A 25,151-nucleotide genomic window follows, 5' to 3' on the forward strand; every position below is an offset into this window, starting at 1 on the left:
TGTTTTAGTTTCTCTATGAGATAGTAAAAGAAGGTAGATATTAGGCAGCTGCTGTCAACGGCCAATCTAAGCTGAATGTGCCTGCTCTCGTCAGATCGCAGCAGCAATGCAGCTTAAGGCTTGGCAAGTACCAGCATGGGAGACTGGCTGGGAATCCCAAGTTCCGTTGACCTTTTTGGACCTGAAAATTGTTTTAGTTTCTCTATGAGATAGTAAAAGAAGGTTCAAATTGAATAGCTGCTGTCAACGGCCATTCTAAGCTGAATGTGCCTGCTCTTGCCAGATCGCAGCAGCGATGCAGCTTAAGGCTTGGCAAGTACCAACATGGGAGACTGGCTGGGGATCCCAAGTTCTGTTGACCTTTTTGAACCTGAAAATTGTGTTAGTTTCTCTATGAGATAGTGAAAGAAAGTAGAAATTAGGCAGCTGCTGTCATCGGCCAATCTAAGCTGAATGTGCCTGCTCTCGCCAGATCGCAGCAGCAATGCAGCTTAAGGCTTGGCAAGTACCAGCATGGGAGACTGGCTGGGAATGCCAAGTTCCGTTGACCCTTTTGAACCTGAAAATTGTGTTAGTTTCTCTAGGAGATAGTAAAAGAAGGTAGAAATTAGGCAGCTGCTGTCAACGGCCATTCTAAGCTGAATGTGCCTGCTCTCGTCAGATCGCAGCAGCAATGCAGCTTAAGGCTTGGCAAGTACCAGCATGGGAGACTGGCTGGGAATCCCAAGTTCTGTTAACCTTTTTGAACCTAAAAATTGTGTTCGTTTCTCTATGAGATAGTAAAAGAAGGTTCAAATTGAACAGCTGCTGTCAACGGCCATTCTAAGCTGAATGTGCCTGCTCTTGTCAGATCGCAGCTGCGATGCAGCTTAAGGCTTGGCAAGTACCAGCATGGGAGACTGGCTGGGAAACCCAAGTTCTGTTGACCTTTTTGAACCTGAAAATTGTGTTAGTTTCTCTATGAGATGGTGAAAGAAAGTAGAAATTAGGCAGCTGCTGTCAACGGCCATTGTAAGCTGAATGTGCCTGCTCTCGTCAGATCGCAGCAGCAATGCAGGTTAAGGCTTGGCAAGTACCAGCATGGGAGACTGGCTGGGAATCCCAAGTTCCGTTGACCTTTTTGAACCTAAAAATTGTGTTAGTTTTTCTATGAGATAGTAAAAGAAAGTAGAAATTAGGCAGCTGCTGGCATCGGCCATTGTAAGCTGAATGTGCCTGCTCTCGTCAGATCGCAGCAGCGATGCAGCTTAAGGCTTGGCAAGTACCAGCATGGGAGACTGGCTGGGAATCCCAATTTCCGTTCACCTTTTTGAACCTGAAAATTGTTTTAGTTTCTCTATGAGATAGTAAAAGAAGGTTCAAATTGAACAGCTGCTGTCAACGGCCATTCTAAGCTGAATGTGCCTGCTCTTGTCATATCGCAGCAGCGATGCAGCTTAAGGCTTGGCACGTACCAGCATGGGAGACTGGCTGGGAATCCCAAGTTCTGTTGACCTTTTTGAACCTGAAAATTGTGTTAGTTTCTCTATGAGATAGTAAAAGAAAGTAGAAATTAGGCAGGTGCTGTCATCGGCCATTCTAAGATGAATGTGCCTGCTCTCATCAGATCGCAGCAGCAATGCAGCTTAAGGCTTGGCAAGTACCAGCATGGGAGACTGGCTGGGAATCCCAAGTTCCGTTGACCTTTTTGAACCTAAAAATTGTGTTAGTTTCTCTATGAGATAGTAAAAGAAAGTAGAAATTAGGCAGGTGCTGTCATCGGCCATTCTAAGCTGAATGTGCCTGCTCTCATCAGATCGCAGCAGCAATGCAGCTTAAGGCTTGGCAAGTACCAGCATGGGAGACTGGCTGGGAATCCCAAGTTCTGTTGACCTTTTTGAACCTGAAAATTGTGTTAGGTTCTCTATGAGATAGTAAAAGAAAGTAGAAATTAGGTAGCTTCTGTCATCGGCCTTTCTAAGCTGAATGTGCCTGCTCTCGTCAGATCGCAGCAACAATGCAGCTTAAGGCTTGGCAAGTACCAGCATGGGAGACTGGCTGGGAATCCCAAGTTCTGTTGACCTTTTTGAACCTGAAAATTGTGTTAGTTTCTCTATGAGATAGTAAAAGAAGGTTCAAATTGAACAGCTGCTGTCAATGGCCATTCTAAGCTGAATGTGCCTGCTCTTGTCAGCTCGCAGCAGCAATGCAGCTTAAGTCTTGGCAAGTACCAGCATGGGAGACTGGCTGGGAATCCGAAGTTTCGTTGTCCTTTTTGAACCTGAAAATTGTGTTAGTTTCTCTATGAGATAGTAAAAGAAGGTTCAAATTGAACAGCTGCTGTCAACGGCCATTCTAAGCTGAATGTGCCTGCTCTTGTCAGATAGCAGCAGCTATGCAGCTTAAGGCTTGGCAAGTACCAGCAAGGGAGACTGGCTGGGAATCCCAAGTTCTGTTGACCTTTTTGAACCTGAAAATTGTTAGTTTCTCTGTCAAAGATGGTAAAAGAAGGTTCAAATTGAACAGCTGCTGTCAACGGCCGTTCTACGCTTATTGTGCCTGCTCTCGTCAGATCGCTGCAGCAATGCAGCTTAAGGCTTGGCAAGTACCAGCATGGGAGACTAGCTGGGAAACCCAAGTTCCGTTGACCTTTTTGAACCTAAAAATTCTGTTAGTTTCTCTATGAGATAGTAAAAGAAGGTAGATATTTTGCAGCTGCTGTCAACGGCCAATCTAAGCTGAATGTGCCTGCTCTTGTCAGATCGCAGCAGCAATGCAGCTTAAGGCTTGGCAAGTACCAGCCTGGGAGACTGGCTGGTAATCCCAAGTTCCGTTGACCTTTTTGAACCTAAAAATTGTGTTAGTTTCTCTATAAGATAGTAAAAGAAGGTTCAAATTGAAAAGCTGCTGTCAACGGCCATTCTAAGCTGAATGTGCCTGCTCTTGTCAGATTGCAGCAGCAATGCAGCTTAAGGCTTGGCAAGTACCAGCAAGGGAGACTGGCTGGGAATCCCAAGTTCTGTTGACCTTTTTGAACCTGAAAATTGTGTTAGTTTCTCTATGAGATAGTAAAAGAAGGTTCAAATTGAACAGCTGCTGTCAACGGCCATTCTAAGCTGAATGTGCCTGCTCTCGTCAGATTGCAGCAGCAATGCAGCTCAAGGCTTGGCAAGTACTAGCATGGGGGACTGCCTGGGAATCCCAAGTTCCGTTGACCTTTTTGAACCTGAAAATTGTGTTAGTTTCTCTATGAGATAGTAAAAGAAGGTAGAAATTAGGCAGCTGCTGTCAACGGCAATTCTAAGCTGAATGTGCCTGCTCTCGTCAGATCGCAGCAGCAATGCAGCTTAAGGCTTGGCAAGTACCAGCATGGGAGACTGGCTGGGAATCCCAAGTTCCGTTGACCTTTTTGAACCTGAAAATTGTGTTAGTTTCTCTGTCAAAGATGGTAAAAGAAGGTTCAAATTGAACAGCTGCTGTCAACGGCCATTCTAAGCTGAATGTGCCTGCTCTCGTCAGATCGCAGCAGCAATGCAGCTTAAGGCTTGGCAAGTACCAGCATGGGAGACTGGCTGGGAATCCCAAGTTCCGTTGACCTTTTTGAACCTGAAAATTGTTTTAGTTTCTCTATGAGATAGTAAAAGAAGGTTCAAATTGAACAGCTGCTGTCAACGGCCATTCTAAGCTGAATGTGCCTGCTCTTGTCATATCGCAGCAGCGATGCAGCTTAAGGCTTGGCACGTACCAGCATGGGAGACTGGCTGGGAATCCCAAGTTCTGTTGACCTTTTTGAACCTGAAAATTGTGTTAGTTTCTCTATGAGATAGTGAAAGAAAGTAGAAATTAGGCAGCTGCTGTCATCGGCCATTCTAAGCTGAATGTGCCTGCTCTCATCAGATCGCAGCAGCAATGCAGCTTAAGGCTTGGCAAGTACCAGCATGGGAGACTGGCTGGGAATCCCAAGTTCTGTTGAGCTTTTTGAACCTAAAAATTGTGTTAGTTTCTCTATGAGATAGTAAAAGAAGGTTCAAATTGAACAGCTGCTGTCAACGGCCATTCTAAGCTGAATGTGCCTGCTCTCGTCAGATCGCAGCAGCAATGCAGCTTAAGGCTTGGCAAGTACCAGCATGGGAGACTGGCTGGGAATCCCAAGTTCCGTTGACCCTTATGAACCTGAAAATTGTGTTAGTTTCTCTATGAGATAGTAAAAGAAGGTTCAAATTGAACAGCTGCTGTCAACGGCCATTCTAAGCTGAATGTGCCTGCTCTCGTCAGATCGCAGCAGCAATGCAGCTTAAGGCTTGGCAAGTACCAGCATGGGAGACTGGCTGGGAATCCCAAGTTCCGTTGACCCTTTTGAACCTGAAAATTGTGTTAGTTTCTCTATGAGATAGTAAAAGAAGGTTCAAATTGAACAGCTGCTGTCAACGGCCATTCTAAGCTGAATGTGCCTGCTCTTGTCAGATCGCAGCAGCGATGCAGCTTAAGGCTTGGCAAGTACCAGCATGGGAGACTGGCTGGGAATCCCAAGTTCTGTTGACCTTTTTGAACCTGAAAATTGTGTTAGTTTCTCTATGAGATAGTAAAAGAAAGTAGAAATTAGGCAGCTGCTGTCATCGGCCATTCTAAGCTGAATGTGCCTGCTCTCGTCAGATCGCAGCAGCAATGCAGCTTAAGGCTTGGCAAGTACCAGCATGGGAGACTGGCTGGGAATCCCAAGTTTTGTTGACCTTTTTGAACCTGAAAATTGTGTTAGTTTCTCTATGAGATAGTGAAAGAAAGAAGAAATTAGGCAGCTGCTGTCAGCGGCCATTCTAAGCTGAATGTGCCTGCTCTCATCAGATCGCAGCAGCAATGCAGCTTAAGGCTTGGCAAGTACCAGCATGGGAGACTGGCTGGGAATCCCAAGTTCCGTTGACCTTTTTGAACCTGAAAATTGTGTTAGTTTCTCTATGAGATAGTAAAAGAAGGTTCAAATTGAACAGCTGCTGTCAACGGCCATTCTGAGCTGAATGTGCCTGCTCTCGTCAGATCGCAGCAGCAATGCAGCTTAAGGCTTGGCAAGTACCAGCATGGGAGACTGGCTGGGAATGCCAAGTTCCGTTGACCCTTTTGAACCTGAAAATTGTGTTAGTTTCTCTAGGAGATAGTAAAATAAGGTAGAAATTAGGCAGCTGCTGTCAACGGCCATTCTAAGCTGAAAGTGCCTGCTCTCGTCAGATCGCAGCAGCAATGCAGCTTAAGGCTTGGCAAGTACCAGCATGGGAGACTGGCTGGGAATCCGAAGTTTCGTTGTCCTTTTTGAACCTGAAAATTGTGTTAGTTTCTCTATGAGATAGTAAAAGAAGGTTCAAATTGAACAGCTGCTGTCAACGGCCATTCTAAGCTGAATGTGCCTGCTTTGTCAGATCGCAGCAGCGATGCAGCTTAAGGCTTGGCAAGTACCAGCATGGGAGACTGGCTGGGAATCCCAAGTTCTGTTGACCTTTTTAAACCTGAAAATTGTGTTAGTTTCTCTATGAGATAGTGAAAGAAAGTAGAAATTAGGCAGCTGCTGTCATCGGCCATTCTAAGCTGAATGTGCCTGCTCTCATCAGATCGCAGCAGCAATGCAACTTAAGGCTTGGCAAGTACCAGCATGGGAGACTGGCTGGGAATCCCAAGTTCTGTTGACCTTTTTGAACCTAAAAATTGTGTTAGTTTCTCTATGAGATAGTAAAAGAAAGTAGAAATTAGGCAGCTGCTGTCAACGGCCATTCTAAGCTGAATGTGCCTGCTCTCGTCAGATCGCAGCAGCAATGCAGCTTAAGGCTTGGCAAATACCAGCATGGGAGACGGGCTCGGAATCCCAAGTTCCGTTGTCCTTTTTGAACCTGAAAATTGTGTTAGTTTCTCTGTCAAAATGGTAAAAGAAGGTTCAAATTGAACAGCTGCTGTCAACGGCCATTCTAAGCTGAATGTGCCTGCTCTTGTCATATCGCAGCAGCGATGCAGCTTAAGGCTTGGCACGTACCAGCATGGGAGACTGGCTGGGAATCCCAAGTTCTGTTGACCTTTTTGAACCTGAAAATTGTGTTAGTTTCTCTATGAGATAGTGAAAGAAAGTAGAAATTAGGCAGCTGCTGTCATCGGCCATTCTAAGCTAAATGTGCCTGCTCTCATCAGATCGCAGCAGCAATGCAGCTTAAGGCTTGGCAAGTACCAGCATGGGAGACTGGCTGGGAATCCCAAGTTCCGTTGACCTTTTTGAACCTAAAAATTGTGTAAGTTTCTCTATGAGATAGTAAAAGAAAGTAGAAATTAGGCAGGTGCTGTCATCGGCCATTCTAAGCTGAATGTGCCTGCTCTCATCAGATCGCAGCAGCAATGCAGCTTAAGGCTTGGCAAGTACCAGCATGGGAGACTGGCTGGGAATCCCAAGTTCCGTTGACCTTTTTGAACCTGAAAATTGTGTTAGTTTCTCTATGAGATAGTAAAAGAAGGTTCAAATTGAACAGCTGCTGTCAACGGCCATTCTGAGCTGAATGTGCCTGCTCTCGTCAGATCGCAGCAGCAATGCAGCTTAAGGCTTGGCAAGTACCAGCATGGGAGACTGGCTGGGAATGCCAAGTTCCGTTGACCCTTTTGAATCTGAAAATTGTGTTAGTTTTTCTATAAGATAGTAAAAGAAGGTTCAAATTGAACAGCTGCCGTCAACAGCCATTCTAAGCTGAATGTGCCTGCTCTCGCCAGATCGCAGCAGCAATGCAGCTTAAGGCTTGGCAAGTACCAGCATGGGAGACTGGCTGGGAATCCCAAGTTCCGTTGACCCTTTTGAACCTGAAAATTGTGTTAGTTTCTCTATGAGATAGTAAAAGAAGGTTCAAATTGAACAGCTGCTGTCAACGGCCATTCTAAGCTGAATGTGCCTGCTCTTGTCAGATCGCAGCAGCGATGCAGCTTAAGGCTTGGCAAGTACCAGCATGGGAGACTGGCTGGGAATCCCAAGTTCTGTTGACCTTTTTGAACCTGAAAATCGTGTTAGTTTCTCTATGAGATAGTAAAAGAAAGTAGAAATTAGGCTGCTGCTGTCATCGGCCATTCTAAGCTGAATGTGCCTGCTCTCGTCAGATCGCAGCAGCAATGCAGCTTAAGGCTTGGCAAGTACCAGCATGGGAGACTGGCTGGGAATCCCAAGTTCTGTTGACCTTTTTGAACCTGAAAATTTTGTTAGTTTCTCTATGAGATAGTGAAAGAAAGTAGAAATTAGGCAGCTGCTGTCATCGGCCATTCTAAGCTGAATGTGCCTGCTCTCATCAGATCGCAGCAGCAATGCAGCTTAAGGCTTAGCAAGTACCAGCATGGGAGACTGGCTGGGAATCCCAAGTTCTGTTGACCTTTTTGAACCTGAAAATTGTGTTAGTTTCTCTATGAGATAGTAAAAGAAGGTAGAAATTAGGCAGCTGCTGTCAACGGCCTTTCTAAGCTGAATTTGCCTGCTCTCGTCAGATCGCAGCATCAATGCAGCTTAAGGCTTGGCAAGTACCAGCATGGGAGACTGGCTGGGAATCCCAAGTTCTGTTGACCTTTTTGAACCTAAAAATTGTGTTAGTTTCTCTATGAGATAGTAAAAGAAGGTTCAAATTGAACAGCTGCTGTCAACGGCCATTCTAAGCTGAATGTGCCTGCTCTCGTCAGATTGCAGCAGCAATGCAGCTTAAGGCTTGGCAAGTACCAGCATGGGAGACTGGCTGAGAATCCCAAGTTCCGTTGACCTTTTTGAACCTGAAAATTTGTGTTAGTTTCTCTATGAGATAGTAAAAGAAGGTTCAAATTGAACAGCTGCTGTCAACGGCCATTCTAAGCTGAATGTGCCTGCTCTCGTCAGATCGCAGCAGCAATGCAGCTTAAGGCTTGGCAAGTACCAGCATGGGAGACTGGCTGGGAATCCCAAGTTCCGTTGACCCTTTTGAACCTGAAAATTGTGTTAGTTTCTCTAGGAGATAGTAAAAGAAGGTAGAAATTAGGCAGCTGCTGTCAACGGCCATTCTAAGCTGAATGTGCCTGCTCTCGTCAGATCGCAGCAGCAATGCAGCTTAAGGCTTGGCAAGTACCAGCATGGGAGACTGGCTGGGAGTCCCAAGTTCCGTTGACCCTTTTGAACCTGAAAATTGTGTTAGTTTCTCTAGGAGATAGTAAAAGAAGGTAGAAATTAGGCAGCTGCTGTCAACGGCCATTCTAAGCTGAATGTGCCTTCTCTCGTCAGATCGCAGCAGCAATGCAGCTTAAGGCTTGGCAAGTACCAGCATGGGAGACTGGCTGGGAATCCCAAGTTCCGTTGACCTTAATGAACCTAAAAATTGTGTTAGTTTTTCTATAAGATAGTAAAAGAAGGTTCAAATTGAACAGCTGCTGTCAACGGCCATTCTAAGCTGAATGTGCCTGCTCTCGTCAGATCGCAGCAGCAATGCAGCTTAAGGCTTGGCAAGTACCAGCATGGGAGACTGGCTGGGAATCCCAAGTTCCGTTGACCTTTTTGTACCCGAAAATTGTGTTAGTTACTCTATAAGATAGTAAAAGAAGGTTCAAATTGAACAGCTGCTGTCAACGCCCATTCTAAGCTGAATGTGCCTGCTCTCGTCAGATCGCAGCAGCAATGCAGCTTAAGGCTTAGCAAGTACCAGCATGGGAGACTGGCTGGGAATCCGAAGTTTCGTTGTCCTTTTTGAACCTGAAAATTGTGTTAGTTTCTCTATGAGATAGTAAAAGAAGGTTCAAATTGAACAGCTGCTGTCAACGGCCATTCTAAGCTGAATGTGCCTGCTCTCGTCAGATCGCAGCAGCAATGCAGCTTAAGGCTTGGCAAGTACCAGCATTGGAGACTGGCTGGGAATGCCATGTTCCGTTGACCCTTTTGAACCTGAAAATTGTGTTAGTTTCTCTGTCAAAGATGGTAAAAGAAGGTTCAAATTGAACAGCTGCTGTCAACGGCCATTCTAATCTGAATGTACCTGCTCTCGTCAGATCGCAGCAGCAATGCAGCTTAAGGCTTGGCAAGTACCAGCATGGGAGACTGGCTGGGAATCCCAAGTTCCGTTGACCTTTATGAACCTAAAAATTGTGTTAGTTTTTCTATAAGATAGTAAAAGAAGGTTCAAATTGAACAGTTGCTGTCAACGGCCATTCTAAGCTGAATGTGCCTGCTCTCGTCAGATCACAGCAGCAATGCAGCTTAAGGCTTGGCAAGTACCAGCATGGGAGACTGGCTGGGAAGCTCAAGTTCCGTTGACCTTAATGAACCTAAAAATTGTGTTAGTTTTTCTATAAGATAGTAAAAGAAGGTTCAAATTGAACAGCTGCTGTCAACGGCCATTCTAAGCTGAATGTGCCTGCTCTCGTCAGATCGCAGCAGCAATGCAGCTTAAGGCTTGGCAGGTACCAGCATGGGATACTGGCTGGGAATGCCATGTTCCGTTGACCCTTTTGAACCTGAAAATTGTGTTAGTTTCTCTATGAGATAGTAAAAGAAGATAGAAATTAGGCAGCTGCTGTCAACGGCCATTCTAAGCTGAATATGCCTGCTCTCGTCAGATCGCAGCTATGCAGCTTAAGGCTTGGCAAGTACCAGCATGGGAGACTGGCTGGGAATCCCAAGTTCCGTTGACCTTTTTGAACCTGAAAATTGTGTTAGTTTCTCTATAAGATAGTAATAGAAGGTTCAAATTGAACAGCTGCTGTCAACGCCCATTCTAAGCTGAATGTGCCTGCTCTCGTCAGATCGCAGCAGCAATGCAGCTTAAGGCTTGGCAAGTACCAGCATGGGAGACTGGCTGGGAATCCCTAGTTCCGTTGACCTTAATGAACCTAAAAATTGTGTTAGTTTCTCTATGAGATAGTAAAAGAAGGTAGAAATTAGGCAGCTGCTGTCAACGGCCATTCTAAGCTGAATGTGCCTGCTCTCGTCAGATCGCAGCAGCAATGCAGCTTAAGGCTTGGCAAGTACCAGCATGGGAGACTGGCTGGGAATGCCAATTTCCGTTGACCTTTTTGAACCTGAAAATTGTGTTAGTTTCTCTATGAGATAGTAAAAGAAAGTAAAAATTAGGGAGCTTCTGTCATCGGCCTTTCTAAGCTGAATGTGCCTGCTCTCGTCAGATCGCAGCAGCAATGCAGCTTAAGGCTTGGCAAGTACCAGCATGGGAGACTGGCTGGGAATCCCAAGTTCCGTTGACCTTTTTGAACCTGAAAATTGTGTTAGTTTCTCTATGAGATAGTAAAAGAAGGTAGAAATTAGGCAGCTGCTGTCAACGGCCATTCTAAGCTGAATGTGCCTGCTCTCGTCAGATCGCAGCAGCAGTGCAGCTTAAGGCTTGGCAAGTACCAGCATGGGAGACTGGCTGGGAATCCCAAGTTCCGTTGACCTTTTTGAACCTAAAAATTGTGTTAGTTTTTCTATAAGATAGTAAAAGAAGGTTCAAATTGAACAGCTGCTGTCAACGGTCATTCTAAGCTGAATGTGCCTGCTCTCGTCAGATCGCAGCAGCAATGCAGCTTAAGGCTTGGCAAGTACCAGCCTGGGAGACTGGCTGGGAATGCCAATTTCCGTTGACCCTTTTGAACCTGAAAATTGTGTTAGTTTCTCTATGAGATAGTAAAAGAAGGTAGAAATTACGCAGCTGCTGTCAACGGCCATTCTAAGCTTATTGTGCCTGCTCTCGTCAGATCGCAGCAGCAATGCAGCTTAAGTCTTGGCAAGTACGAGCATGGGCGAATGGCTTGGAATTCCAAGTTCTGTTGACCTTTTTGAACCTGAAAATTGTGTTAGTTTCTCTATGAGATAGTAAAAGAAAGTAGAAATTAGGCTGCTGCTGTCATCGGCCATTCTAAGCTGAATGTGCCTTCTCTCGTCAGATCGCAGCAGCAATGCAGCTTAAGGCTTGGCAAGTACCAGCATGGGAGACTGGCTGGGAATCCCAAGTTCCGTTGACCTTTTTGAACCTGAAAATTGTGCTAGTTTCTCTGTCAAAGATGGTAAAAGAAGGTTCAAATTGAGCAGCTGCTGTCAGCGGCCATTCTAAGCTGAATGTGCCTGCTCTCGTCAGATCGCAGCAGCAATGCAGCTTAAGGCTTGGCAAGTACCAGCATGGGAGACTGGCTGGGAAGCCCAAGTTCCGTTGACCTTTTTGAACCTAAAAATTGTGTTAGTTTTTCTATAAGATAGTAAAAGAAGGTTCAAATTGAACAGCTGCTGTCAACGGCCATTCTAAGCTGAATGTGCCTGCTCTCGTCAGATCGCAGCAGCAATGCAGCTTAAGGCTTGGCAAGTACCAGCATGGGAGACTGGCTGGGAATGCCATGTTCCGTTGACCCTTTTGAACCTGAAAATTGTGTTAGTTTCTCTATGAGATAGTAAAAGAAGGTAGAAATTAGGCAGCTGCTGTCAACGGCCATTCTAAGCTGAATGTGCCTGCTCTCGTCAGATCGCAGCAGCAATGCAGCTTAAGGCTTGGCAAGTACCAGCATGGGAGACTGGCTGGGAATCCCAAGTTCCGTTGACCATTTTGAACCTGAAAATTGTGTTAGTTTCTCTATGAGATAGTAAAAGAAGGTTCAAATTGAACAGCTGCTGTCAACGGCCATTCTAAGCTGAATGTGCCTGCTCTCGTCAGATCGCAGTAGCAATGCAGCTTAAGTCTTGGCAAGTACCAGCATGGGCGAATGGCTGGGAATTCCAAGTTCTGTTGACCTTTTTGAACCTGAAAATTGTGTTAGTTTCTCTATGAGATAGTAAAAGAAAGTAGAAATTAGGCTGCTGCTGTCATCGGCCAATCTAAGCTGAATGTGCCTTCTCTCGTCAGATCGCAGCAGCAATGCAGCTTAAGGCTTGGCAAGTACCAGCATGGGAGACTGGCTGGGAATCCCAAGTTCCGTTGACCTTTTTGAACCTGAAAATTGTGTTAGTTTCTCTGTCAAAGATGGTAAAAGAAGGTTCAAATTAAACAGCTGCTGTCAACGGCCATTCTAAGCTGAATGTTCCTGCTCTCATCAGATCGCAGCAGCAATGCAGCTTAAGGCTTGGCAAGTACCAGCATGGGAGACTGTCTGGGAATCCCAAGTCCTGTTGACCTTTTTGAACCTAAAAATTGTGTTAGTTTCTCAATGAGATAGTAAAAGAAAGTAGAAATTAGGCAGCTGCTGTCATCGGCCATTCTAAGCTGAATGTGCCTGCTCTCGTCAGATCGCAGCAGCAATGCAGCTTAAGGCTTGGCAAGTACCAGCATGGGAGACTGGCTGGGAATCCCAAGTTCCGTTGACCTTTTTGAACCTGAAAATTGTGTTAGTTTCTCTGTCAAAGATGGTAAAAGAAGGTTCAAATTGAACAACTGCTGTCAACGGCCATTCTAAGCTGAATGTGCCTGCTCTCGTCTGATCGCAGCAGCAATGCAGCTTAAGGCTTGGCAAGTACCAGAATGGGAGACTGGCTGGGAATCCCAAGTTCCGTTGACCTTTTTGAACCTGAAAATTGTGTTACTTTCTCTGTCAAAGATGGTAAAAGAAGGTTCAAATTGAACAACTGCTGTCAACAGCCATTCTAAGCTGAATGTGCCTGCTCTCGTCTCATCACAGCAGCAATGCAGCTTAAGGCTTGGCAAGTACCAGAATGGGAGACTGGCTGGGAATCCCAAGTTTCGTTGACCTTTTTGAACCTGAAAATTGTGTTAGTTTCTCTGTCAAAGATGGTAAAAGAAGGTTCAAATTGAACAGCTGCCGTCATTGGCCATTCTAAGCTGAATGTGCCTGCTCTCGTCAGATCGCAGCAGAAATGCAGCTTAAGGCTTGGCAAGTACCAGCATGGGAGACTGGCTGGGAATCCCAAGTTCTGTTGACCTTTTTGAACCTGAAAATTGTGTTAGATTCTCTATGAGATAGTAAAAGAAGGTTCAAATTGAACAGCTGCTTTCAACGGCCATTCTAAGCTGAATGTGCCTGCTCTCGTCAGATCGCAGCAGCAATGCAGCTTAAGGCTTGGCAAGTACCAGCATGGAAGACTGGCTGGGAATCCCAAGTTCTGTTGACCTTTTTGAACCTGAAAATTGTGTTAGTTTCTCTATGAGATAGTAAAAGAAAGTAGAAATTAGGCAGCTGCTGTCATCGGCCGTTCTAAGCTGAATGTGCCTGCTCTCGTCAGATCGCCGCAGCAATGCAGCTTAAGGCTTGGCAAGTACCAGCATGGGAGACTGGCTGGGAATTCCAAGTTTCGTTGACCTTTTTGAACCTAAAAATTGTTAGTTTCTCTATGAGATAGTAAAAGAAGGTTCAAATTAAGAAGCTGCTGTCAATGGCCATTCTAAGCTGAATGTGCCTGCTCTCGTCAGATCGCAGCAACGATGCAGCTTAAGGCTTGGCAAGTACCAGCATGGGAGACTGGCTGGGAATCCCAAGTTCCGTTGACCTTTTTGAACCTGAAAATTGTGTTAGTTTCTCTATGAGATGGTAAAAGAAGTTTCAAATTGAACAGCTGCTGTCAACGGCCATTCTAAGCTGAATGTGCCTACTCTCGTCAGATCGCAGCAGCAAGGCAGCTTAAGGCTTGGTAAGTACCAGCATGGGAGACTGGCTGGGAATCCCAAGTTCCGTTGACCTTTTTGAACCTGAAAATTGTGTTAGTTTCTCTGTCAAAGATGGTAAAAGAAGGTTCAAATTGAACAACTGCTCTCAATGTCCATTCTAAGCTGAAAGTGCCTGCTCTCGTCTGATCGCAGCAGCAATGCAGCTTAAGGCTTGGCAAGTACCAGAATGGGAGACTGGCTGGGAATCCCAAGTTCCGTTGAGCTTTTTGAACCTGAAAATTGTGTTAGTTTCTCTGTCAAAGATGGTAAAAAAAGGTTCAAATTGAACAGCTGCTGTCAACGGCCATTCTAAGCTGAATGTGCCTGCTCTCGTCAGATCGCAGCAGCAATGCAGCTTAAGGCTTGGCAAGTACCAGCATGGGAGACTGGCTGGGAATTCCAAGTTTCGTTGACCTTTTTGAACCTGAAAATTGTGTTAGTTTCTCTGTCAAAGATGGTAAAAGAAGGTTCAAATTGAACAGCTGCCGTCAATGGCCATTCTAAGCTCAATGTGCCTGCTCTCGTCAGATCGCAGCAGAAATGCAGCTTAAGGCTTGGCAAGTACCAGCATGGGAGACTGGCTGGGAATCCCAAGTTCTGTTGACCTTTTTGAACCTGAAAATTGTGTTAGATTCTCTGAGATAGTAAAAGAAGGTTCAAATTGAACAGCTGCTTTCAACGGCCATTCTAAGCTGAATGTGCCTGCTCTTGTCAGATCGCAGCAGCGATGCAGCTTAAGGCTTGGCAAGTACCAGCATGGGAGACTGGCTGGGAATCCCAAGTTCCGTTGACCTTTTTGAACCTAAAAATTGTTAGTTTCTCTATGAGATAGTAAAAGAAGGTTCAAATTGAACAGCTGCTGTCAATGGCCATTCTAAGCTGAATGTGCCTGCTCTCGTCAGATTGCAGCAGCAATGCAGCTTAAGGCTTGGCAAATACCAGCATGGGAGACTGGCTGGGAATTCCAAGTTCTGTTGACCTTTTTGAACCTGAAAATTGTGTTAGTTTGTCTATGAGATAGTAAAAGAAGGTTCAAATTGAACAGCTGCTGTCAACGGCCATTCTAAGCTGAATGTGCCTGCTCTCGTCAGATCGCTGCAGCAATGCAGCTTAAGGCTTGGCAAGTACCAGCATGGGAGACTGGCTTGGAATCCCAAGTTCCGTTGACCTTTTTGAACCTAAAAATTGTGTTAGTTTCTCTATGAGATAGTAAAAGAAGGTAGATATTAGGCAGCTGCTGTCAACGGCCAATCTAAGCTGAATGTGCCTGCTCTCGTCAGATAGCAGCAGCAATGCAGCTTAAGGCTTGGCAAGTACCAGCCTGGGAGACTGGCTGGGAATCCCAAGTTCCGTTGACCTTTCTGAACCTAAAAATTTTGTTAGTTTCTCTATAAGATAGTAAAAGAAGGTTCAAATTGAAAAGCTGCTGTCAACGCCCATTCTAAGCTGAATGTGCCTGCTCTCGTCAGATCGCAGCAGCAATGCAGCTTAAGGCTTGGCAAGTACCAGCATGGGAGACTGGCTGGGAATCCCAAGTTCCGTTGACCTTTTTGAACCTGAAAATTGTTTTAGTTTCTCTATGAGATAGTAAAAGAAGGTTCAAATTGAATAGCTGCTGTCAACGGCCATTCTAAGCTGAATGTGCCTGCTCTTGTCAGATCGCAGCAGTGATGCAGCTTAAGGCTTGGCAAGTACCAACATGGGAGACTGGCTGGGAATCCCAAGTTCTGTTGACCTTTTTGAACCTGAAAATTGTTAGTTTCTCTATGAGATAGTAAAAGAAGATAGAAATTAGGCAGCTGCTGTCAACAGCCATTCTAAGCTGAATGTGCCTGCTCTCGCCAGATCGCAGCAACAATGCAGCTTAAGGCTTGGCAAGTACCAGCATGGGAGAGTGGCTGGGAATGCCAAGTTCCGTTGACCCTTTTGAACCTGAAAATTGTGTTAGTTTCTCTATGAGATAGTAAAAGAAGGTTCAAATTGAAAAGCTGCTGTCAACGGCCATTCTAACCTGAATGTGCGTGCTCTTGTCAGATCGCAGCAGTGATGCAGCTGAAGGCTTGGCAAGTACCAGCATGGGAGACTGGCTGGGAATCCCAAGTTCTGTTGACCTTTTTGAACCTGAAAATTGTGTTAGTTTCTCTATGAGATAGTAAAAGAAGGTTCAAATTGAACAGCTGCTGTCAACGGCCATTCTAAGCTGAATGTGCGTGCTCTTGTCAGATCGCAGCAGCGATGCAGCTTAAGGCTTGGCAAGTACCAGCATGGGAGACTGGCTGGGAATCCCAAGTTCTGTTGACCTTTTTGAACCTGAAAATTGTGTTAGTTTCTCTATGAGATAATAAAAGAAGGTTCAAATTGAACAGCTGCTGTCAACGGCCATTCTAAGCTGAATGTGCCTGCTCTCGTCAGATCGCAGCAGCTTAAGGCTTGGCAAGTACCAGCATGGGAGACTGGATAGGAATCCCAAGATCCGTTGACCTTTTTGAACCTGAAAATTGAGTTATTTTCTCTATGAGATAGTAAAAGAAGGTTGAAATTGAACAGCTGCTGTCAACGGCCATTCTAAGCTGAATGTGCCTGCTCTTGTCAGATCGCAGCAGCAATGCAGCTTAAGGCTTGGCAAGTACCAGCATGGGAGACTGGCTGGGAATTCCAAGTTCCGTTGACCTTTTTGAACCTGAAAATGTGTTAGTTTCTCTATGAGATAGTAAATGAAGGTTCAAATTGAACAGCTGCTGTCAACGGCCATTCTAAGCTGAATGTGCCTGCTCTCGTCAGATCGCAGCAGCAATGCAGCTTAAGGCTTGGCAAGTACCAGCATGGGAGACTGGCTGGGAATCCCAAGTTCCGTTGACGTTTTTGAACCTGAAAATTGTGTTAGTTTCTCTATGAGATAGTAAAAGAAGGTTCAAATTGAACAGCTGCTTTCAACGGCCATTCTAAGCTGAATGTGCCTGCTCTTGTCAGATCGCAGCAGCAATGCAGCTTAAGGCTTGGCAAGTACCAGCATGGGAGACTGGCTGGGAATCCCAAGTTCCGTTGACCTTTTTGAACCTGAAAATTGTGTTAGTTTCTCTATGAGATAGTAAAAGAAGGTTCAAATTGAACAGCTGCTGTCAACGGCCATTCTAAGCTGAATGTGCGTGCTCTTGTCAGATCGCAGAAGAGATGCAGCTTAAGGCTTGGCAAGTGACAGCATGGGAGACTGGCTGGGAATCCCAAGATACGTTGACCTTTTTGAACCTGAAAATTGTGTTAGTTTCTCTATGAGATAGTAAAAGAAGGTTCAAATTGAACAGCTTCTGTCAACGGCCATTCTACGCTGAATGTGCGTGCTCTTGTCATATCGCAGCAGCGATGCAGCTTAAGGCTTGGCAAGTACCAGCATGGGAGACTGGCTGGGAATCCCAAGTTCTGTTGACCTTTTTGAACTTGAAAATTGTGTTAGTTTCTCTATGAGATAGTAAATGAAGGTTCAATTTGAACAGCGGCTGTCAACGGCCATTCTAAGCTGAATGTGCCTGCTCTCGTCAGATCGCAGCAGCAATGCAGCTTAAGGCTTGGCAAGTACCAGCATGGGAGACTGGCTGGGAATCCCAAGTTCTGTTGACCTTTTTGAACCTGAAAATTGTGTTAGTTTCTCTATGAGATAGTAAAAGAAGGTTCAAATTGAACAGCTGCTGTCAACGGCCATTCTAAGCTGAATGTGCGTGCTCTTGTCAGATCGCAGAAGAGATGCAGCTTAAGGCTTGGCAAGTGACAGCATGGGAGACTGGCTGGGAATCCCAAGATATGTTGACCTTTTTGAACCTGAAAATTGTGTTAGTTTCTCTATGAGATAGTAAAAGAAGGTTCAAATTGAACAGCTGCTGTCAACGGCCATTCTAAGCTGAATGTGCGTGCTCTTGTCAGATCGCAGCAGTGATGCAGCTTAAGGCTTGGCAAGTACCAGCATTGGAGACTGGCTGGGAATCCCAAGTTATGTTGACCTTTTTGAACCTGAAAATTGTGTTAGTTTCTCTATGAGATAGTAAAAGAAGGTTCAAATTGAACAGCTGCTGTCAACGGCCATTCTAAGCTGAATGTGCCTGCTCTCGTCAGATCGCAGCAGCAATGCAGCTTAAGGCTTGGCAAGTACCAGCATGGGAGACTGGCTGGGAATCCCAAGTTCCGTTGCCCTTTTTGAACCTGAAAATGTGTTAGTTTCTCTATGAGATAGTAAAAGAAGGTTCAAATTGAACAGCTGCTGTCAACGGCCATTCTAAGCTGAATGTGCGTGCTCTTGTCAGATCGCAGCAGTGATGCAGCTGAAGGCTTGGCAAGTACCAGCATGGGAGACTGGCTGGGAATCCCAAGTTCTGTTGACCTTTTTGAACCTGAAAATTGTGTTAGTTTCTCTATGAGATAGTAAAAGAAGGTTCAAATTGAACAGCTGCTGTCAACGGCCATTCTAAGCTGAATGTGCGTGCTCTTGTCAGATCGCAGCAGCGATGCAGCTTAAGGCTTGGCAAGTACCAGCATGGGAGACTGGCTGGGAATCCCAAGTTCTGTTGACCTTTTTGAACCTGAAAATTGTGTTAGTTTCTCTATGAGATAATAAAAGAAGGTTCAAATTGAACAGCTGCTGTCAACGGCCATTCTAAGCTGAATGTGCCTGCTCTCGTCAGATCGCAGCAGCTTAAGGCTTGGCAAGTACCAGCATGGGAGACTGGGTAGGAATCCCAAGATCCGTTGACCTTTTTGAACCTGAAAATTGAGTTATTTTCTCTATGAGATAGTAAAAGAAGGTTGAAATTGAACAGCTGCTGTCAACGGCCATTCTAAGCTGAATGTGCCTGCTCTTGTCAGATCACAGCAGCAATGCAGCTTAAGGCTTGGCAAGTACCAGCATGGGAGACTGGCTGGGAATCCCAAGTTCTGTTGACCTTTTTGAATCTGAAAATTGTGTTAGTTTCTTTATGAGATAGTAAAAGAAGGTTCAAATTGAACAACTGCTGTCAACGGCCATTCTAAGCTGAATGTGCCTGCTCTCGTCAGATCGCAGCAGCAATGCAGCTTAAGGCTTGGCAAGTACCAGCATGGGAGACTGGCTGGGAATTCCAAGTTCCGTTGACCTTTTTGAACCTGAAAATGTGTTAGTTTCTCTATGAGATAGTAAATGAAGGTTCAAATTGAACAGCTGCTGTCAACGGCCATTCTAAGCTGAATGTGCCTGCTCTCGTCAGATCGCAGCAGCAATGCAGCTTAAGGCTTGGCAAGTACCAGCATGGGAGACTGGCTGGGAATCCCAAGTTCCGTTGACGTTTTTGAACCTGAAAATTGTGTTAGTTTCTCTATGAGATAGTAAAAGAAGGTTCAAATTGAACAGCTGCTTTCAACGGCCATTCTAAGCTGAATGTGCCTGCTCTTGTCAGATCGCAGCAGCAATGCAGCTTAAGGCTTGGCAAGTACCAGCATGGGAGACTGGCTGGGAATCCCAAGTTCCGTTGACCTTTTTGAACCTGAAAATTGTGTTAGTTTCTCTATGAGATAGTAAAAGAAGGTTCAAATTGAACAGCTGCTGTCAACGGCCATTCTAAGCTGAATGTGCGTGCTCTTGTCAGATCGCAGAAGAGGTGCAGCTTAAGGCTTGGCAAGTGACAGCATGGGAGACTGGCTGGGAATCCCAAGATACGTTGACCTTTTTGAACCTGAAAATTGTGTTAGTTTCTCTATGAGATAGTAAAAGAAGGTTCAAATTGAACAGCTTCTGTCAACGGCCATTCTACGCTGAATGTGCGTGCTCTTGTCATATCGCAGCAGCGATGCAGCTTAAGGCTTGGCAAGTACCAGCATGGGAGACTGGCTGGGAATCCCAAGTTCTGTTGACCTTTTTGAACTTGAAAATTGTGTTAGTTTCTCTATGAGATAGTAAAAGAAGGTTCAAATTGAACAGCTGCTGTCACCGGCCATTCTAAGCTGAATGTGCCTGCTCTCATCAGATCGCAGCAGCAATGCAGCTTAAGGCTTGGCAAGTACCAGCATGGGAGACTGGGTAGGAATCCCAAGATCCGTTGACCTTTTTGAACCTGAAAATTGAGTTATTTTCTCTATGAGATAGTAAAAGAAGGTTCAAATTGAACAGCTGCTGTCAACGGCCATTCTAAGCTGAATGTGCCTGCTCTCGTCAGATCGCAGCAGCAATGCAGCTTAAGGCTTGGCAAGTACCAGCATGGGAGACTGGCTGGGAATTCCAAGTTCCGTTGACCTTTTTGAACCTGAAAATGTGTTAGTTTCTCTATGAGATAGTAAAAGAACGTTCAAATTGAACAGCTCCTGTCAACGGCCATTCTAAGCTGAATGTGCCTGCTCTCGTCAGATCGCAGCAGCAATGCAGCTTAAGGCTTGGCAAGTACCAGCATGGGAGACTGGCTGGGAATCCCAAGTTCCGTTGACCTTTTTGAACCTGAAAATTGTGTTAGTTTCTCTATGAGATAGTAAAAGAAGGTTCAAATTGAACAGCTGCTGTCAACGGCCATTCTAAGCTGAATGTGCCTGCTCTCGTCAGATCGCAGCAGCAATGCAGCTTAAGGCTTGGCAAGTACCAGCATGGGTGACTGGGTAGGAATCCCAAGATCCGTTTACCTTTTTGAACCTGAAAATTGAGTTATTTTCTCTATGAGATAGTAAAAGAAGGTTCAAATTGAACAGCTGCTGTCAACGGCCATTCTAAGCTGAATGTGCCTGCTCTCGTCAGATCGCAGCAGCAATGCAACTTAAGGATTGGCAAGTACCAGCATGGGAGACTGGCTGGGAATTCCAAGTTCCGTTGACCTTTTTGAACCTGAAAATTGTGTTAGTTTCTCTATGAGATAGTAAAAGAAGGTTCAAATTGAACAGCTGCTGTCAACGGCCATTCTAAGCTGAATGTGCCTGCTCTCGTCAGATCGCAGCAGCAATGCAGCTTAAGGCTTGGCAAGTACCAGCATGGGTGACTGGGTAGGAATCCCAAGATCCGTTGACCTTTTTGAACCTGAAAATTGAGTTATTTTCTCTATGAGATAGTAAAAGAAGGTTCAAATTGAACAGCTGCTGTCAACGGCCATTCTAAGCTGAATGTGCCTGCTCTCGTCAGATCGCAGCAGCAATGCAACTTAAGGATTGGCAAGTACCAGCATGGGAGACTGGCTGGGAATTCCAAGTTCCGTTGACCTTTTTGAACCTGAAAATGTGTTAGTTTCTCTATGAGATAGTAAAAGAAGGTTCAAATTGAACAGCTGCTGTCAACGGCCATTCTAAGCTGAATGTGCCTGCTCTCGTCAGATCGCAGCAGCAATGCATCTTAAGTAGAGATGAGCGAACACTAAAATGCTCGGGTACTCGTTATTCGAGACGAACTTTTCCCGATGCTCGAGTGCTCGTCTCGAATAACGAACCCCATTGAAGTCAATGGGAGACTCGAGCATTTTTCAAGGGGACCAAGGCTCTGCACAGGGAAGCTTGGCCAAACACCTGGGAACCTCAGAAAAGGATGGAAACACCACGGAAATGGACAGGAAACAGCAGGGGCAGCATGCATGGATGCCTCTGAGGCTGCATAATCGCACCATTATGCCAAAATTATGGGCAACAGCATGGCCATGACAGAGTGACAGAATGAAGCTAGATAGCATCTAAAACATCCAATAATTGACCCTGACACTATAGGGGACGGCATGCAGAGGCAGCGGCAGCAGGCTAGAGAGTGTCATGGCGACATACCCTAAATGGACTCAGGCTTCAAACCAATGGGTGGCAGAGAGGAACCAAAGGAGGTGAGCAAGAAGCGCTCAAATAATATCGGTACATGATAAAAGTTTGCCAGTATATTTTGTGGATTACACAGCAGGGTGGCGACAAAGTTAACATGGAAGCCATGAAAACAACCCAAAATTCTGCCTGACACAGCTCGTTTGATAAGGGGACCATGTATGGAGGCAGTGAACTAGTAGTAGATTAAAGGTGCTGCAGTTAAAACTATGTTAGTTGGATCTTGGCATGGAGCTGGCGCTCCGCTGCCAGGCGAGCTTTCGCCAATCCAAGCCCCTGTCTATAGGCTACTCCCCAAACAGCACTTCTAAGAACCTTTTGTATAAGATCAAGTGTAGTAGCGTTCTTATAAGTTTAGGATATGGCGGGTGAGGGGAATGTAAACAGATGCGCAAGAAGCGCTGAAATAATATCCCTAAATGGTAAAAGTTTGCAAGTATATTTTGGGGATTACACAGCAGGGTGGCGACAAAGTTAACAACTTTGATGTGGAATGCCCTGTAATAGCTCTTGGGCGGTGTGCCTTTTATCGCCTAGGCTCAGCAGTTTCAGCACCACCTGCTGTCGCTTAGCGACGGCACTGCTGCTGTGCCTAGAGCTACCGACTGATGGCGCCATGCCCACGGATGGTAATTCGGAGGAGGAGGAGGTGGAGGAGGGGTGGGAGGAGGTATAGTAGGCCTTTGAGACCTGGACCGAGGTAGGCCCCGCAATTCTCTGCGTCGGCAGTATATGACCAGCCCCAGGGTCAGACTCGGTCCCAGCCTGCACCAAGTTAAGTGTAGTAGCGTTCTTATAAGTTTGGGATATGGCGGGTGAGGGGAATGTAAACAGATGCGCAAGAAGCGCATGATGCGCATGGAGCTGGCGTTCCGCTGCCAGGCGAGCTTTCGCCAATCCAAGCCCCTGTCTCTAGGCTACTCCCCAAACAGCACTTCTAAGAACCTTTTGTATAAGATCAAGTGTAGTAGCGTTCTTATAAGTTTAGGATATGCCGGGTGAGGGGAATGTAAACAGATGCGCAAGAAGCGCTGAAATAATATCCCTAAATGGTAAAAGTTTGCCAGTATATTTTGTGGATAACACAGCAGGGTGGCGACAAAGTTAACAACTTTGATGTGGAATCCATGAAAACAACCCAAATTTCTGCCTGACACACCTCGTTTGATAAAGGGACGATGTATGGAGGCAGCTATATGGACGACTTTTGGAGGTAGCAATGGAGACAACGTGTGGAGGCTGCTATGGAGACAATTTAATTTGGATAGTGCCTGTATGTGGCAGTCCCAAACATTTTTCAAACCAGAGGAGCAGGTAGGTGGCCCTCCAGTAAAATGGGATAGATTGAGTGCCTGTATGTGGCAGTCCCAAAAATGTTTCAAACCAGAGGAGCAGGTAGGTGGCCCTCCAGTAAAATGGAATAGATTGAGTGCCTGTATGTGGCAGTCCCAAAAATTGTTCAAACCAGAGGAGCAGGTAGGTGGCCCTGCAGTAAAATGGAATAGATTGAGTGCCTGTATGTGGCAGTCCCAAAAATTGTTCAAACCAGAGGAGCAGGTAGGTGGCCCTGCAGTAAAATGGAATAGATTGAGTGCCTGTATGTGGCAGTCCCAAAAATGTTTCAAACCAGAGGAGCAGGTAGGTGGCCCTCCAGTAAAATGGAATAGATTGAGTGCCTGTATGTGGCAGTCCCAAAAATTGTTCAAACCAGAGGAGCAGGTAGGTGGCCCTGCAGTAAAATGGAATAGATTGAGTGCCTGTATGTGGCAGTCCCAAAAATTGTTCAAACCAGAGGAGCAGGTAGGTGGCCCTGCAGTAAAATGGAATAGATTGAGTGCCTGTATGTGGCAGTCCCAAAAATGTTTCAAACCAGAGGAGCAGGTAGGTGGCCCTCCAGTAAAATGGAATAGATTGAGTGCCTGTATGTGGCAGTCCCAAAAATTGTTCAAACCAGAGGAGCAGGTAGGTGGCCCTGCAGTAAAATGGAATAGATTGAGTGCCTGTATGTGGCAGTCCCAAAAATTTTTTAAAACAGAGGACCGGGTAGGTGGCCCTCCAGAAAAATGGAATAGATTGAGTGCCTGTATGTGGCACTCACAAAAATTGTTTCAAACAGAGGACCGGGTAGGTGGCCCTCCAGAAAAATTAAATGCATGAAGTACTATAGCAAGAGCCAGTGGGCCCTGTCAAAAAATAGCCATTTTCCTCTGCTTTACTGTACAAAGAGGAGGAGAAGGAGGAAAATGAGGAGGAGGAGTGGATCAATTATTCAGGTTGAGCTTCCTTCACCTGGTGGAGATTGGAAATTCTGAGAAATCCAGCCTTTATTCATTTTAATAAGCGTCAGCCTGTCAGTGCTGTCAGTCGACAGGCGTGTACGCTTATCGGTGATGATGCCACCAGCTGCACTGAAAACCCGCTCGGACAAGACGCTAGCGGCAGGGCAGGCAAGAACCTCCAAGGCGTACAGCGCCAGTTCGTGCCACATGTCCAGCTTTGAAACCCAGTAGTTGTAGGGAGCTGTGTGATCATTTAGGACGATGGTATGGTCAGCTACGTACTCCCTCACCATCTTTCTGTAAAGATCAGCCCTACTCTGCCGAGACTGGGGACAGGTGACAGTGTCTTGCTGGGGTGACATAAAGCTGGCAAAAGCCTTGTAAAGCGTACCCTTGCCAGTGCTGGACAAGCTGCCTGCTCGCCTACTCTCCCTCGCTACTTGTCCCGCAGAACTACGCACTCTGCCGCTAGCGCTGTCAGAAGGGAAATACTGTTTCAGCTTGTGCACCAGGGCCTGCTGGTATTCATGCATTCTCACACTCCTTTCCTCTCCAGGGATGAGAGTGGGAAGATTTTGCTTGTACCGTGGGTCCAGGAGAGTGAACACCCAGTAATCGGTGCTGGAATAAATTCTTTGAACGCGAGGGTCACGGGATAGGCAGCCTAGCATGAAATCTGCCATATGCGCCAGAGTACCAACGCGTAAGAATTCACTCCCCTCACTGGCCTGACTGTCCATTTCCTCCTCCTCCAACTCCTCCAACTCCTCTTCTTCTGCCCATACACGCTGAACAGTGAAGGACTCAACAATGGTCCCCTCTTGTGTCTCGCCAACATTCTCCTCCTCTTCCTCCTCATCCTCCTCCACCTCCACCTCCTCCGATATGCGCTGAGAAACAGACCTCAGGGTGCTTTGGCTATCAACAAGGGAATATTCTTCCCCCGTCTCTTGTGACGAGCGCAAAGCTTCCGACTTCATGCTGACCAGAGAGTTTTTCAACAGGCCAAGCAGCGGGATGGTGAGGCTGATGATGGCGGCATCGCCACTGACCATCTGTGTTGACTCCTCAAAGTTACTCAGCACCTGACAGATATCAGACATCCACGTCCACTCCTCATTGTAGACTTGAGGAAGCTGACTGACCTGACTACCAGTTCTGGTGGAAGTTGACATCTGGCAGTCTACAATCGCTCTGCGCTGCTGGTAAACTCTGGATAACATGGTCAGTGTTGAATTCCACCTCGTGGGCACGTCGCACAACAGTCGGTGAGCGGGCAGTTGGAGGCGGCGCTGCGCTGCCCTGAGAGTGGCAGCATCTGGGCTGGACTTCCTGAAATGCGCACAGATGCGGCGCACCTTCGTGAGCAAATCAGACAGATTGGGGTATGTCTTGAGGAAACGCTGCACTATCAGATTTAACACATGGGCCAGGCATGGCACATGTGTCAGTCTGCCGAGTTGCAGAGCCGCCACCAGGTTACAGCCGTTGTCACACACAACCATTCCCGGCT

At 46.0% G+C, this 25,151-nt stretch overlaps 78 pseudogenes; all 78 read left to right on the forward strand.

The window, feature by feature from the left end:
• The first annotated feature begins 53 nt into the window (after positions 1-53).
• Positions 54-172, forward strand: LOC140084984 (5S ribosomal RNA; annotated as a pseudogene).
• A 448-nt stretch (positions 173-620) lies between these two features.
• On the forward strand, positions 621-739 carry LOC140089381 (5S ribosomal RNA; annotated as a pseudogene).
• A 70-nt stretch (positions 740-809) lies between these two features.
• LOC140097473 (5S ribosomal RNA) lies at positions 810-928 on the forward strand (annotated as a pseudogene).
• A 70-nt stretch (positions 929-998) lies between these two features.
• On the forward strand, positions 999-1,117 carry LOC140097576 (5S ribosomal RNA; annotated as a pseudogene).
• Positions 1,118-1,565: 448 nt separating this feature from the next.
• LOC140092569 (5S ribosomal RNA) lies at positions 1,566-1,684 on the forward strand (annotated as a pseudogene).
• A 70-nt stretch (positions 1,685-1,754) lies between these two features.
• On the forward strand, positions 1,755-1,873 carry LOC140084791 (5S ribosomal RNA; annotated as a pseudogene).
• A 70-nt stretch (positions 1,874-1,943) lies between these two features.
• LOC140094672 (5S ribosomal RNA) lies at positions 1,944-2,062 on the forward strand (annotated as a pseudogene).
• A 1,015-nt stretch (positions 2,063-3,077) lies between these two features.
• Positions 3,078-3,196, forward strand: LOC140082905 (5S ribosomal RNA; annotated as a pseudogene).
• A 70-nt stretch (positions 3,197-3,266) lies between these two features.
• LOC140083797 (5S ribosomal RNA) lies at positions 3,267-3,385 on the forward strand (annotated as a pseudogene).
• Positions 3,386-3,457: 72 nt separating this feature from the next.
• On the forward strand, positions 3,458-3,576 carry LOC140086967 (5S ribosomal RNA; annotated as a pseudogene).
• Positions 3,577-3,835: 259 nt separating this feature from the next.
• LOC140094742 (5S ribosomal RNA) lies at positions 3,836-3,954 on the forward strand (annotated as a pseudogene).
• A 70-nt stretch (positions 3,955-4,024) lies between these two features.
• On the forward strand, positions 4,025-4,143 carry LOC140086979 (5S ribosomal RNA; annotated as a pseudogene).
• A 70-nt stretch (positions 4,144-4,213) lies between these two features.
• Positions 4,214-4,332, forward strand: LOC140086991 (5S ribosomal RNA; annotated as a pseudogene).
• A 70-nt stretch (positions 4,333-4,402) lies between these two features.
• On the forward strand, positions 4,403-4,521 carry LOC140089805 (5S ribosomal RNA; annotated as a pseudogene).
• A 70-nt stretch (positions 4,522-4,591) lies between these two features.
• Positions 4,592-4,710, forward strand: LOC140093810 (5S ribosomal RNA; annotated as a pseudogene).
• Positions 4,711-4,780: 70 nt separating this feature from the next.
• Positions 4,781-4,899, forward strand: LOC140078652 (5S ribosomal RNA; annotated as a pseudogene).
• Positions 4,900-4,969: 70 nt separating this feature from the next.
• Positions 4,970-5,088, forward strand: LOC140081977 (5S ribosomal RNA; annotated as a pseudogene).
• Positions 5,089-5,158: 70 nt separating this feature from the next.
• On the forward strand, positions 5,159-5,277 carry LOC140096787 (5S ribosomal RNA; annotated as a pseudogene).
• Positions 5,278-5,535: 258 nt separating this feature from the next.
• On the forward strand, positions 5,536-5,654 carry LOC140094205 (5S ribosomal RNA; annotated as a pseudogene).
• Positions 5,655-6,103: 449 nt separating this feature from the next.
• On the forward strand, positions 6,104-6,222 carry LOC140092654 (5S ribosomal RNA; annotated as a pseudogene).
• Positions 6,223-6,292: 70 nt separating this feature from the next.
• LOC140083230 (5S ribosomal RNA) lies at positions 6,293-6,411 on the forward strand (annotated as a pseudogene).
• Positions 6,412-6,481: 70 nt separating this feature from the next.
• On the forward strand, positions 6,482-6,600 carry LOC140081978 (5S ribosomal RNA; annotated as a pseudogene).
• Positions 6,601-6,670: 70 nt separating this feature from the next.
• Positions 6,671-6,789, forward strand: LOC140097639 (5S ribosomal RNA; annotated as a pseudogene).
• Positions 6,790-6,859: 70 nt separating this feature from the next.
• Positions 6,860-6,978, forward strand: LOC140089808 (5S ribosomal RNA; annotated as a pseudogene).
• A 70-nt stretch (positions 6,979-7,048) lies between these two features.
• Positions 7,049-7,167, forward strand: LOC140087857 (5S ribosomal RNA; annotated as a pseudogene).
• A 70-nt stretch (positions 7,168-7,237) lies between these two features.
• On the forward strand, positions 7,238-7,356 carry LOC140094932 (5S ribosomal RNA; annotated as a pseudogene).
• A 70-nt stretch (positions 7,357-7,426) lies between these two features.
• On the forward strand, positions 7,427-7,545 carry LOC140098105 (5S ribosomal RNA; annotated as a pseudogene).
• Positions 7,546-7,615: 70 nt separating this feature from the next.
• LOC140095138 (5S ribosomal RNA) lies at positions 7,616-7,734 on the forward strand (annotated as a pseudogene).
• A 71-nt stretch (positions 7,735-7,805) lies between these two features.
• On the forward strand, positions 7,806-7,924 carry LOC140087003 (5S ribosomal RNA; annotated as a pseudogene).
• Positions 7,925-7,994: 70 nt separating this feature from the next.
• Positions 7,995-8,113, forward strand: LOC140082384 (5S ribosomal RNA; annotated as a pseudogene).
• Positions 8,114-8,183: 70 nt separating this feature from the next.
• LOC140095011 (5S ribosomal RNA) lies at positions 8,184-8,302 on the forward strand (annotated as a pseudogene).
• Positions 8,303-8,372: 70 nt separating this feature from the next.
• Positions 8,373-8,491, forward strand: LOC140087015 (5S ribosomal RNA; annotated as a pseudogene).
• A 259-nt stretch (positions 8,492-8,750) lies between these two features.
• On the forward strand, positions 8,751-8,869 carry LOC140094199 (5S ribosomal RNA; annotated as a pseudogene).
• A 72-nt stretch (positions 8,870-8,941) lies between these two features.
• LOC140082918 (5S ribosomal RNA) lies at positions 8,942-9,060 on the forward strand (annotated as a pseudogene).
• A 70-nt stretch (positions 9,061-9,130) lies between these two features.
• On the forward strand, positions 9,131-9,249 carry LOC140092113 (5S ribosomal RNA; annotated as a pseudogene).
• A 70-nt stretch (positions 9,250-9,319) lies between these two features.
• On the forward strand, positions 9,320-9,438 carry LOC140098295 (5S ribosomal RNA; annotated as a pseudogene).
• A 70-nt stretch (positions 9,439-9,508) lies between these two features.
• On the forward strand, positions 9,509-9,624 carry LOC140097525 (5S ribosomal RNA; annotated as a pseudogene).
• Positions 9,625-9,694: 70 nt separating this feature from the next.
• Positions 9,695-9,813, forward strand: LOC140091775 (5S ribosomal RNA; annotated as a pseudogene).
• Positions 9,814-9,883: 70 nt separating this feature from the next.
• LOC140095101 (5S ribosomal RNA) lies at positions 9,884-10,002 on the forward strand (annotated as a pseudogene).
• A 70-nt stretch (positions 10,003-10,072) lies between these two features.
• LOC140094005 (5S ribosomal RNA) lies at positions 10,073-10,191 on the forward strand (annotated as a pseudogene).
• Positions 10,192-10,261: 70 nt separating this feature from the next.
• Positions 10,262-10,380, forward strand: LOC140091372 (5S ribosomal RNA; annotated as a pseudogene).
• Positions 10,381-10,450: 70 nt separating this feature from the next.
• LOC140096279 (5S ribosomal RNA) lies at positions 10,451-10,569 on the forward strand (annotated as a pseudogene).
• A 450-nt stretch (positions 10,570-11,019) lies between these two features.
• LOC140082907 (5S ribosomal RNA) lies at positions 11,020-11,138 on the forward strand (annotated as a pseudogene).
• A 70-nt stretch (positions 11,139-11,208) lies between these two features.
• Positions 11,209-11,327, forward strand: LOC140088108 (5S ribosomal RNA; annotated as a pseudogene).
• A 70-nt stretch (positions 11,328-11,397) lies between these two features.
• LOC140087027 (5S ribosomal RNA) lies at positions 11,398-11,516 on the forward strand (annotated as a pseudogene).
• A 450-nt stretch (positions 11,517-11,966) lies between these two features.
• On the forward strand, positions 11,967-12,085 carry LOC140089149 (5S ribosomal RNA; annotated as a pseudogene).
• Positions 12,086-12,155: 70 nt separating this feature from the next.
• On the forward strand, positions 12,156-12,274 carry LOC140085961 (5S ribosomal RNA; annotated as a pseudogene).
• A 72-nt stretch (positions 12,275-12,346) lies between these two features.
• Positions 12,347-12,465, forward strand: LOC140079168 (5S ribosomal RNA; annotated as a pseudogene).
• A 263-nt stretch (positions 12,466-12,728) lies between these two features.
• Positions 12,729-12,847, forward strand: LOC140096291 (5S ribosomal RNA; annotated as a pseudogene).
• A 70-nt stretch (positions 12,848-12,917) lies between these two features.
• LOC140094458 (5S ribosomal RNA) lies at positions 12,918-13,036 on the forward strand (annotated as a pseudogene).
• A 257-nt stretch (positions 13,037-13,293) lies between these two features.
• On the forward strand, positions 13,294-13,412 carry LOC140081624 (5S ribosomal RNA; annotated as a pseudogene).
• Positions 13,413-13,482: 70 nt separating this feature from the next.
• Positions 13,483-13,601, forward strand: LOC140089793 (5S ribosomal RNA; annotated as a pseudogene).
• Positions 13,602-13,673: 72 nt separating this feature from the next.
• On the forward strand, positions 13,674-13,792 carry LOC140090214 (5S ribosomal RNA; annotated as a pseudogene).
• Positions 13,793-13,864: 72 nt separating this feature from the next.
• Positions 13,865-13,983, forward strand: LOC140082948 (5S ribosomal RNA; annotated as a pseudogene).
• A 72-nt stretch (positions 13,984-14,055) lies between these two features.
• LOC140097779 (5S ribosomal RNA) lies at positions 14,056-14,174 on the forward strand (annotated as a pseudogene).
• A 68-nt stretch (positions 14,175-14,242) lies between these two features.
• Positions 14,243-14,361, forward strand: LOC140094217 (5S ribosomal RNA; annotated as a pseudogene).
• Positions 14,362-14,429: 68 nt separating this feature from the next.
• Positions 14,430-14,548, forward strand: LOC140098720 (5S ribosomal RNA; annotated as a pseudogene).
• Positions 14,549-14,618: 70 nt separating this feature from the next.
• LOC140094090 (5S ribosomal RNA) lies at positions 14,619-14,737 on the forward strand (annotated as a pseudogene).
• A 70-nt stretch (positions 14,738-14,807) lies between these two features.
• On the forward strand, positions 14,808-14,926 carry LOC140098309 (5S ribosomal RNA; annotated as a pseudogene).
• A 70-nt stretch (positions 14,927-14,996) lies between these two features.
• Positions 14,997-15,115, forward strand: LOC140091569 (5S ribosomal RNA; annotated as a pseudogene).
• Positions 15,116-15,185: 70 nt separating this feature from the next.
• LOC140090211 (5S ribosomal RNA) lies at positions 15,186-15,304 on the forward strand (annotated as a pseudogene).
• A 446-nt stretch (positions 15,305-15,750) lies between these two features.
• Positions 15,751-15,869, forward strand: LOC140097077 (5S ribosomal RNA; annotated as a pseudogene).
• A 251-nt stretch (positions 15,870-16,120) lies between these two features.
• Positions 16,121-16,239, forward strand: LOC140086720 (5S ribosomal RNA; annotated as a pseudogene).
• Positions 16,240-16,308: 69 nt separating this feature from the next.
• LOC140083382 (5S ribosomal RNA) lies at positions 16,309-16,427 on the forward strand (annotated as a pseudogene).
• A 70-nt stretch (positions 16,428-16,497) lies between these two features.
• Positions 16,498-16,616, forward strand: LOC140094992 (5S ribosomal RNA; annotated as a pseudogene).
• Positions 16,617-17,064: 448 nt separating this feature from the next.
• LOC140078716 (5S ribosomal RNA) lies at positions 17,065-17,183 on the forward strand (annotated as a pseudogene).
• A 448-nt stretch (positions 17,184-17,631) lies between these two features.
• Positions 17,632-17,750, forward strand: LOC140084738 (5S ribosomal RNA; annotated as a pseudogene).
• A 258-nt stretch (positions 17,751-18,008) lies between these two features.
• Positions 18,009-18,127, forward strand: LOC140097078 (5S ribosomal RNA; annotated as a pseudogene).
• Positions 18,128-18,378: 251 nt separating this feature from the next.
• On the forward strand, positions 18,379-18,497 carry LOC140098023 (5S ribosomal RNA; annotated as a pseudogene).
• A 70-nt stretch (positions 18,498-18,567) lies between these two features.
• LOC140080447 (5S ribosomal RNA) lies at positions 18,568-18,686 on the forward strand (annotated as a pseudogene).
• A 69-nt stretch (positions 18,687-18,755) lies between these two features.
• LOC140083383 (5S ribosomal RNA) lies at positions 18,756-18,874 on the forward strand (annotated as a pseudogene).
• A 70-nt stretch (positions 18,875-18,944) lies between these two features.
• LOC140094995 (5S ribosomal RNA) lies at positions 18,945-19,063 on the forward strand (annotated as a pseudogene).
• A 637-nt stretch (positions 19,064-19,700) lies between these two features.
• On the forward strand, positions 19,701-19,819 carry LOC140080458 (5S ribosomal RNA; annotated as a pseudogene).
• A 69-nt stretch (positions 19,820-19,888) lies between these two features.
• Positions 19,889-20,007, forward strand: LOC140087041 (5S ribosomal RNA; annotated as a pseudogene).
• A 70-nt stretch (positions 20,008-20,077) lies between these two features.
• On the forward strand, positions 20,078-20,196 carry LOC140097886 (5S ribosomal RNA; annotated as a pseudogene).
• Positions 20,197-20,266: 70 nt separating this feature from the next.
• LOC140098605 (5S ribosomal RNA) lies at positions 20,267-20,385 on the forward strand (annotated as a pseudogene).
• Positions 20,386-20,455: 70 nt separating this feature from the next.
• On the forward strand, positions 20,456-20,574 carry LOC140092342 (5S ribosomal RNA; annotated as a pseudogene).
• A 70-nt stretch (positions 20,575-20,644) lies between these two features.
• On the forward strand, positions 20,645-20,763 carry LOC140098606 (5S ribosomal RNA; annotated as a pseudogene).
• The last annotated feature ends 4,388 nt before the right edge of the window (positions 20,764-25,151 follow it).

Source organism: Engystomops pustulosus, chromosome 9 (genome assembly GCF_040894005.1).
Source record: "Engystomops pustulosus chromosome 9, aEngPut4.maternal, whole genome shotgun sequence".
Classification (NCBI taxonomy): Eukaryota; Metazoa; Chordata; class Amphibia; order Anura; family Leptodactylidae; genus Engystomops; species Engystomops pustulosus.